Below are 10,947 nucleotides of genomic sequence, written 5' to 3' on the forward strand. Positions count from 1 at the left end.
ACTCTCTGATCACACAGTCCCTTATCCCATGGTTCCTTCATTTGCAAATGCTCCGCCATCTAATGCCTCAACCCCTGTGGTGGAGGAATCAACGTCAGAGCAGGGTCATCCAGAGACCGAGCAAAGTAAAAGAGACAATAATAACAGTGCATACAATATAATCCACATCCTCAATAATGTCTAGAAACAATATAATAAAGATTACAATGCCCATGGCAATATAAATAAAAGGAATGACAATAATTTCAATGTATGCTATGCATGCAATAATTATGAGACAGCACATTCCCCAGGTACATCCGGCTTTTCCCCCATTTATTTTTCTGTCAGTTCTTTTCTGACTTTTTCATTTTATTTTATTTTTTTTCTGCCGGTGTCCTTGCCGCACGGCTACCCACTACCCCTGTCTGAAGGTAGTGACGTTATGGACTTGGATTACGGTCTCGCATTTGCCGAGCCGGGGATACTATCCCTCGGGGATACTTTCCCTTTTTGGTTGGTTTGCCAACGAAAGGCAGTACACGCTTCTCGCGTTGGCCTTTGGACCTTAGGTCCCAGGATGATTCCACCACACCCTTAAGTTCCCCTTCACTTTCCCCATGTATGCAACATGTATGCAATTACTTACCTTTGCCTTTCTTCCTGCATTCATTTCAATTCATTTGATTCCAGGCAAGCGAGTATAAATTCACTAAGCAGGTATTTATCAGGCAATTTATAAGCAGAGCTACATTGCATAGACAATTATATTGAATACCATTACAAGACAAGGTCTAGCTGTCACCTGCCTTTTTAATTTCTGAGTGAAGATAGTAACCGAAAAGTCCCAACAAGAATAGGAATGATTAACCTGTAAATAATTCTAAGTTTTATCAAATTCATGTCCTTTCTGTCCAGTATGCACTATTTATGTGGGCCCCGCATATTACTATTCATGTGGGCCCCGCATATTACTATTCATGTGGGCCCCGCATGTTACTCATTCATGTGGGCCCCGCATGTTACTATTCATGTGGGCCCCGCATGTTACTCATTCATGTGGGCCCCGCATGTTACTATTCATGTGGGCCACCATTCTTTGGCTACTATGCTCAGCAGTTCGCCTTTCTTTGCCTTTCTTTCCTTACAGTTTACTTTACGGTTACTATGCGAGCATTTCACCGTTCAAATATGATGATAAAGTTTGCATAATCGATAGCGAGTTATCGCCTCATATGCACGTTTTATCCATAGGTGGTAGAACCAACCATATCACCGATATTTCACTGTTTAAATAAATAACTATTGACCTTCGCCTTTCTTTCCTTACAGTTTACTTTACGGTTACTATGCGAGCATTTCACCGTTCAAATATGATGATAAAGTTTGCATAATCGATAGCGAGTTATCGCCTCATATGCACGCTTTATCCATAGGTGGTAGAACCAACCATATCACCGATATTTCACTGTGTAAATAAATAACTATTGACAGACTTACCTTCTCCTCTCTCAGATTTCCTTTTCCTTCTCCTCTCTCAGATTTCCTTTTCCTTCTTCTCTCTGATTTCCTTTTCCTTCTTCTCTCTCAGATTTCATTTTCCTTCTTCTCTCTCAGATTTCCTTTTCCTTCTCCTCTCTCAGATTTCTTTTTTTTTTCTTTTTCTTCTTCTTCTCTTCCTCTCTCTTTCTCTTTTTTTTTTTCCTTCTCCTCGTCTGCGAGCCTCTATTTATAGCCTTAACCTGAATTATTATATTATTATTTTATTTATTATTTTATTTGCATGAATAGTAACTTGAATTATTATATTATTAGTTTATTTGCTTGAATAGTAACTTGAATTATTATATTATTAGTTTATTTGCTTGAATAGTAACTTGAATTATTGTGTGGGACTTACTTGTTGTGGGACCTACTGTTGGTAGGACCCGCTGATGTGGGACCCGCTTGTGTGGGACCTACTTGTGTGGGGCCCGCTGATGTGGGACCTACTTGTGTGGGGCCCGCTGATGTGGGACCTACTGATGGTGGGACCCGTTTGTAAATAGTACTCGGTGGGTCCTACTGTGAATAATACTTTTAAATAGTGTATCTCAATAGTGAACTTGCATAGTATTTCTGCATAGTAATCTTGCATAGTGACTATTGTGAATAGTAATTGTGAATAGTGACTATTGGAAATTTTAACATATATATATATATTTATTCCGTTTTTGTTGACATCTGGGGTGGTGGCTTAGTGGTAGGAAGCCGTTCAATCTTAGCTTAGACTTGGGTTCGAATCGTGTACGCCCCATTATGCCAGATGTCCTCATGCCCGATTAACTTGGGGAAAATGAGTAATGGCCGATGATTACCCACCTATGAGGCCATTTTTATATTTATATATATATATATATATTTTACCGGTTCTTACATTCTACCCCCCTTAAAAAAATTTCGTCCCCGAAATTCCTACGCCCATAACCTAGATATCTTGATAATCAGAATCTCGACACATGATAATTTAAGATCATCTCCTTTACTTTGTAAATCTTAATTTTGATTAGAAATTAACGTCTTGTGAAATCCATCATAATCTGCACTGCCTCTTAAATACTACTAATCTTCTATTCTAGGCAGACATTTTACTCCTATGAATTCCCTTGTTTCCCATAATCCATAATTTATAAATAAGTTTTCTGACCTTCTGTTGCCCCATCCTGTACCTCGTTGTCATCGTTGATTAGGGCGAAGAAACGCTTTTCAGTTCCTGGCTGTGCGTTCTTATCTTGGGTAAGAGGGCGGTACTGATTTCTTCTTCCCTGGTTCTGCTGATTTGTTTGCATCGGTTGATATTGTGGCGAAGGTGGGCGGTTTTGGATGAAGGCTGGTGCCTTAGGGCAATCCCTTCTTTTGTGGTTAGGGTCTCCGCAGTTAAAACATACTGCCATGGTTCTCCAGCATTGCCCAACGTGAATCTTTCCACAGTGGGGGCACAAGGTCTTGGATTGCGAACCACCATCCGTCCTCTGCTTTTTGGGTGGAGGTCCCTGATTCCTGCTAACAATAGATTGAGATCTAGCTGCCTGTACTGACTTCTCACAGTCTTCTGCCACCTCGGCCTTCTCACAGGCTTCTGCCAAGGTCCTAGAACCAAGGTTAACGATACTCGCCTTAATGGAAGGGCGAAGACCGCTAACAAATTTCCGAACCCGATCTGCCTCTGTTGCTGCGTATCCAGGTGCAAAACGAGACAGCTCTCTGAACTTGGCTCCATACTGAGCCACAGTCAAAGCCCCCTGCTTTAGTTCTGCGAACTGCCCCGCCAATTGATCTCTTATGCGCTCCGGAAAGAACTGCTCATTGAAGCGAGACTTGAACTGTCCCCAAGTCCCTGACAAGACTGCGGGATAGTTCTGAATCATAGTCCGCCACCAGACACCCGCCTCTCCCTTCAGTAGGAAGGAAGCAAAACGCATCTTCTGAATACTTGAGCACTCCATTACTGCAAAGATCCCCTCTATCTCTGTAATCCAATGATCTGCCGCTAAGGGATCACCTGAACCAGTAAACTCAGATGGATGGTAGTCTCGGAACTGACGATGCATCTGAGAGGCATCCTCACGAGGTCTCGACTCCTGACGATTCCCGAGATTGGCTGCGATGGCTTGAAGGGCGGTCTGATTAGCTATCTGATTCTGTCTAAGAATTTCTGCAAGCATTTGCAGACTATCCTGATTTTGAGGTTGAACTGGGTCATGCGTAACGAGCTGAGATGGTTCATGTCCATCATTAGTAGGGACATTCGCCTGGTTAGTGTAGACACCCCATTTTGACCAGACCCAAGTTTGCGTTGTCTGTGCGAGTCTCGTCAAATCAGTGAGTTGGGGTCCCAAATTGCACCCTGAGCTAGCTTAGGGTCCCACCGAGGTCCCTGTGAAATTTCGTCAAGATCCGACCACGTTTGCCTAGCGAACGAGCTAAGTGTAAACACCCCATTTTGACAGGACCCTAAACCCGCGTATTCGAATGAAATCCCGAGGTCAGGCGGAAAATGAATGAATGTGGGGCCCGCTGATATGGGACCCGCTTGTGTGGGACCCATTTGTGTGGGGCCCGCTGATGTGGGACCCGCTTGTGTGGGGCCCGTTTGTGTGGGACCCGCTTTTGTGGGACCCGTTTGTGTGGGACCCGCTTGTGTGGGGCCCGCTGATGTGGGACCCATTTGTGTGGGGCCCGCTGTTGTGGGGTCCGCTGATGTGGGATCCGCTATATTCACGGAGAGAATAAGGACAGTAATCATTTCCCTTGTTTTTAAATTGCATGTAATGAGTAATGAGTATGTTTTGATTTTTTATGGCATCCAATGCATTTGATTATTGTTTTTTATTTTTATTTTTATTTTTGCAAAAATATAAGGGAATTTGGGGGGGACAAGAGGGGGACAAAAAAATTCTCATTTTCTCCCATCATGATGACTCATGATGGGTCTTCTGATCTCTCTCGCGAAGAAAAACGAGAGGAAAGAGAGAAAAAGAGGACAGCAGGAAAAAGAAAAAAAGGGACAGTGGAAAAAACGGGAGAGGGAGGAGGGACGAGGGTTTTTGGGTGGCTGGCCACCATTTTCTCTCCCACAGCCGTGCCACCTCCGATCACTATCCCCATCTCCGGCTTCTTCTTCTTCTTCTTCTTCTTGATCTCTTCCCCCAGCCGAAACCCATCTCTGCAACTCCGATCGGCCTTATTTTCTTCCTCTTCCCAAATTCTTCACCATCTTCGGTCAACCCTCCCTTCGGCCAACTCCATCTCTCCCACCTCAAGGCTTCAACAGATCATCGCTGCGCCAAGGAGAAATCTCAGATCTGAAATTTCAGATCTGAGAAGTGAGAGGGAAAAGAGGATTTGCAGAGAAGCACTGAGAGAGAGAGAGAGAAAGAGAGGGAATCGGGTTTCTCCTTTCGCCTTCATCTTCTCCGATTGGATTTTCCGATCGGATCCGATCTTTCTCCGATCGGGTTTCTCCTTTCGCCTTCATCTTCTCCGATCAGATTTTCCGATCGGATCCGATCTTTCCGATCGGATCCGATCTTTCTCCGATCGGATTTTCCGATCGGATCCGATCCTTTTCCGGCAGCCGCGTCCTCCACCTCTTCCATCTTCTCCGGCGATTCATGCCGGAATCCAGCAACTATATCTCTCTCCGATCATCAAATCCGATCGGATCCGATCCTTTTCCGGCAGCCGCGTCCTCCACCTCTTCCATCTTCTCCACCTCTTCCATCTTCTCCGGCGATTCATGCCGGAATCCAGCAACTATATCTCTCTCCGATCATCTACATTTGATCACCTCTGCAGATCCGAGATCCGGCAACTCCTTCTTCTCCAGCCACAACTCCGGGAAGAGAGCTGAGCACTTAGAAATAGGGAGATCCACAGACAGAGAGGTTCTGGTCTCCTTCTCGAAAATCTTGTCGGTGACACTCATCTTCGTCGAGCATTACTTCTGCCATCTCGCAATTCCGATCTTCATTGTCAGCAAGGTAAATCTGCGCCACTCAGGTAAAATCTGTAACATCCCATTGTTATATTCTCTCATGTATTTCAGCTCATGTTTGGTGTGTTAGAATTCAGCTTGTCACATTTGCATTGGCAGCTCATATGGATGTGAGATTTAGAATTGGATTTTAATTGTGGATTTGGATTTCTCAGATTTTAGCTCATTTTGAGTACTAGGATTTAGACTCAGATTAAATTTCTAGTTGAATTTATCATGTTTATAGTCTAATATGTGTGGGATCTGATGTTTAAATCTCATTCGGTATAGTAGTTTGGGTTTGGGTCAACATATAGAATGATTTTCCATGCTTGTGTTAACTGACATTAATCCTACCATGTTGAATAGCCCTCACACCCCTTTGATACAAACAGCCCTTGTACTCTTCTTGATATATCAACTCCCTGTTTGGCATTAAAATCAGTTCACATATCAACTTCCCTGTTCGGCACATGTCAGCACTGTTTGATACCAAAATCTGCACAAATCTACCCCTAGTTTACATTTGAATCTGCACAAGTTGTTATGCACTAAAATTTGTATATATTGGAAATATCATTGAATACATTGGAATATATTGAAGATTTAATGCTTGTCTTTTATACTAAGCCTTTGAGTCAGGTTTTGAAGACGGTGATGAATGGATTATTCAGGTGAGACTATCTTGAAACCTTATCATACTTTCTTTTATTTCATTAGGCTACCCAGCGGCTGGTCTGGGCTAATTAATTTTATAAATTGTTTAATTGAAGAAGGAAATCAGATGATTTGCACTATTCGATGTCCTTGACACGAATATCGTCTGATTTCAAGGCGGTTTGTAGAAATATTATACGTGTAGGAAATCAGATGATTACTTTGGCATCATCTGATTTCATTGGAGTCCCCGTATTGGTGGTTGTGGTTGGGCATAGAAGTGTTTGATATTGTTTTTTTTTTTTTGCTTTATTAGGCTATCCAGCGGCTGGTCTGGACTAATTTATGTTGTTTATCATTTTATGATTGCTATAGGTTGTGTATTTTTTTAATTGAAAATTCTTCTTTGCTTAACACTTGTTTTATTTTTATAAGAATAGAATGGGTTTGCGATTATCTTTTTCTTCTCTCTTTGATAGACTAACACAGTCTTATAGATTTCTGTTAAATTTCTTTAGATACTAGAATCCCCTCTCATCGCGAGGGCGATGAAGGCGCTAGCCCAAGCCCATCCTTAGGGGACTTGCTCAGTCCAAGTAGCATACCCCTCCTTTGTATATAGGAGACTTGCCCAGTCTCATTCTCTTGCTTAACCTCCTCTTTGTACGCCGGTTGGTTTTGGGAGAACATCCTACTCGGCTTGGCTTCATACCCCTACCCTTATGGGTATTGGGTCGCACATTTGTTGCACCCTAGGGCTAGGTAGCTGTCCGGCCCGGTTGGGTGTTTTACCTTTGCCAAATATGCACAGGGTCTCTTATTCCTTTTTACGTCATTTGTGTCTCGGAGACAAGCCTTGTCTCCTATAGAGAGTTTCCCCTTTATGAGGCTTACCTAGCCTCATGTTAGAATAACCCTTCCTCCTGGCGAGTCTTTGACTCATTTTTACCCCTTTCTTGGTAGTGTTTTTAGTGAGTCTCTGACTCATTTGTGCTCCTTTTTTTAGTGTGTTAGTTAGTAGTTCGCCTTTAGATTTGTTGTCATTCATCCTTGTTTGAGACTAACTCAGTATTATTAGAGCTTTGCTTGCTTGGGATCTTGGATCGTTTTCTCTCTTCTTGGGACGCTATCTTTCTTGTTGTGGTTTGTCTCTTTGAGACGCTAGTTGCTTATTCAGAGTTTCTCCTTTTGCTTTAGGGCTTTGCCCTAGTTTGTGGTTGTTCTTGCGTGTTCCTTTTAAGAGTGAATTCATCTAAAGGTCCCGAGCATTGGAAAAGCTTTAAAATCCAAAAACATGTGAAAACTTTAAAAATATCAAAAACATTTGAAAATATAAAAAACCTTAAAAAATCTGAAGTGTGAGTGTTTCTTTTAGAAGCGTAGTTTAAGAGTTCGTTTCGAACTACGTTGGCTTGATCCTCTCTCACGAGGTACGTAGTGCAGCTTGGGATCCATATCCCAAGTCCAGCCAAACTTTTTTGTAAATAAATGTTTTAAACCTTCTTCAAAAACCTTTAAAATCTTGTTTTCAAAAGATCTTCCTCTAGAGTTAGGAGTTTCTCCTAGATAGAGAGTTTTAGAGTTAGGGTTTTTCTTTTGATAGGTTGTTTGATTGTTTGTTTGTTGTGTGCCTGTTTTAGAGTTAGGGGTATGTCCTAGAGTTATAGGAGCGCCTCCGTCCGGTCAGTTGGCGATTCACATCGCCGACTGATGACTAGGTCTAGGATGCGTTAGTGATCCTATTGTTTTCCTTAGGACACACAACCTAGTTACACATAGGTTGTAGGAACCACCTGCATTAGCCTAGGGCTAATCTGCATTTAGTTAGGGCATATAGGGTGTCCTAAAATCTACAATTCACTGGAATTTAAATAATTGTTCAAGAAGCTTTAATAACTAGTCCGGTCTTTTAGATCGAGTCTAATATAGAGGTCTAGGTGTCTTAGGCATCCTAGCTTAGAATAGGCGCGAAGAACTACGTTGCCTTGATTCTCGTGGAGGCGGGGATACGTAGGCTTCTTTGGATGAATACCAGACCATCCGAAGACTCGGGCTAATAATTTAGAGTCTTAGGATTTGTTGTGTAGTCATCGTATGTTTTGATGTGTTTTCTTACTTTCTTGTACTGATCCTATACCTTTAGCTATAGCTTGCATGTGTTTGCACATCAGAACTTAGACACCTTTTAGGCATGTCACTCATAACCTAGCTATGCTTAGGTGGCACATCTTCTATCTTACTTTATGTGTGTTTATTATTTCATCCCCGAGTCATGCATGATTAGGTAGACGTTCACTCGGGGATATTTGTTCCCATTTCACATGATTTTTACCCAAACTTCTTCGAAGTTAATGAAAAATGGCATAAGAGACCAAGTGTTCGCACTTGGGCGAATTGGGGGCGCCTAACCCCTTCCCCATTCGTCATCAGGCACGGACCCTTTGTATCTCTGGTTATCCATTGCAAACAGAGCATTTGTTTTGGTTCCATGGCATGTCCATGGATGGCGACTCTGAGTTTATTTCAGGTATGTCTCGGTTTCGAGCCCTGGCTCCGGATCGAGACATATCTCTTTCTTTTTATATCGCCACTCGAGCTATGCTGTGAGGGTGGCATCCGTTCCGAGAGTTCCCTGGTAGAGCTCTCCTTCACACGTGGATGATCCAGAGGACGGTGTGGGGGCCTGTCCCCTCACCTCATCGTATCCTCAGGATCGGGGTCCACAGGCTGGCGACTCTGCTGGGGACTTCTTGAAACATTGCCTAACTCTGTTAAAATGCCATTTTTACTAACTTTGGAGGAATTTGGGTTAAAATCATTTTAAATGGGAACTCTATCGTTAGAATCCAGGGGCACCAGACAGGTGCGTAATTAAAACAAGGGATTCACACACTACACATCATGCATTGTCATATTTTTTATTTCTTTCATTGTTTTTTATTGTTTTTCATTATTGGCTCCACGGGATAGATTCAATGCGTGCCCGACTGGGATGTCATTACACCCTGATGGTACTGTTGAATCTATTTCCAAGCTATGCGCCGGTGCTGCAGCCGTAAACACTGGGCGTACTTGTGTTTACAGCAGCCGATGAGCAATGAAGCATACTATGTATAACATTGGGCGTACTTTTGTTATACATATTAAGTATGTTTCATACGCATAGTACCCATTAGATTGAGTCCGGAGCCCTATTTTGTTTTATATATTATGTATATACGTACTGACTTAGTGAAACCCAACTAGGAAGTACCTGTGTTTATATAAGTATATTGCATTCATATAAGGGTCGAACATGTGTTGCTCACACATGTGAAGCTTAGAGTTAGGAGCCTTGTCCCATTTGTAGACTAGGGTAGCTCACTTTATGTGGCTACAGCGCGGTTCTAGTACACTCACTGGTCTGTCGCGAGTCGAGACTTTCTCGACTCCGTTAGATAGATTAGGGCTGGTGCCCCTGGTTAGGGTGTATATATATGTATATATATGTATGTATATTGTATTATTCTTAGATTAGGGCTTATCCTTTCGAATAAGGTTTCTTTATCTATTTCAGTCATACCATTCTTTCAGACCCGGTCAATGACTCTTGCTCTTGCTTGGTCATCATCCAGATCGCTGTCTACCCTGTCATCTTTATCATATGATTATTCCTGTATCTCGGATTTATATCCGTTTTGTCGGCTGTCTGATCAGGGCCTACTTTCCACTGAGGTTTTCTGGTCTATTATCCCCGATTAGAGTTTGTTCACTATTTCTTTCTTGGATCAGGCTGATGATTCTTGTTCACCACCTTTTATAGCCTGTGTTCATTTCTTGATTCTTTGTTATCCATTCTTCTTGCTAGCTGTTAGACCAGGGCCTGTCTATTAATGAAGTTTTCTGGTTTATCCATTAGCCACATTGTTTCATTCCCCAGCCTTCGGACCTGGTCAGTAATTTTCCTCTATCATTATTCTAACTATGGTCTGCCTTTTGTCTCTCGAGTGTTTAGTTGTGTCGTTCCTTTGTACATAACTTATTTGCTGAGTCGATTTCTAGTTACCTTCTTGTACCTACACCATTTGTTGAGTTGATTGTCTAGATTAGGACCCATTTTCGGTGGGTATTCCTGGTCTAATTCATCATATCTATATTCTCTTGATTTGGTTGGTGTCATTTCCCTTGCCATTGTTGAAACCATAATCTGTCATTTCGTCCTCAGATTGTACATATCTCTTGTGTGTATACGATTATGTCGGTTGATTAGATTAGGACCCATTTCTAGTGGGGATTCCTGGTTTAATCAATTATATGTGCATTCTTTCGGATTCACCTGACGGGTGGCCCGTACTTGTCACTATCATGGCCACAGTCTACTTGCTGCCATTTTGATTGTATATCCATTCTTTGTTGTGTCTTAGATCTGGTCGATGGCTTGTCCGATGTCTCTATAGCCATGATATATCTTTTGGTCGCAAATCCAACCCATGACCAAGCGTCGTCATTCATGGTCAATCCCTCATGTGATTATATCTCCGTGGTGACCATACTCTGCTTGCTGATTGTGTGCTTATCTTGCCATCATTATTTGAGTGCAAGTATCCTTGCTGAGAGTCCTACATTACTGAGTTTCTATTCATTTACCCTTATGTTGAGTTGTGGGGATCACCCTATATAGCCGTCATGCTGCCGAATTTTGTATAAACACCTTGAGCGTGATCGCTATCTTTTCAAAGTTATCGATAAGCCATGAGTTTACTCTACCACAATCCTTTTATAGCCGTCATGCTGCCGGATTTTACTCAACTCATTTT

Source organism: Tasmannia lanceolata, unplaced genomic scaffold (assembly GCF_043159265.1).
Source record: "Tasmannia lanceolata isolate RefF3 unplaced genomic scaffold, GAP_Taslan_0.1 ptg000015l, whole genome shotgun sequence".
Classification (NCBI taxonomy): domain Eukaryota; kingdom Viridiplantae; phylum Streptophyta; class Magnoliopsida; order Canellales; family Winteraceae; genus Tasmannia; species Tasmannia lanceolata.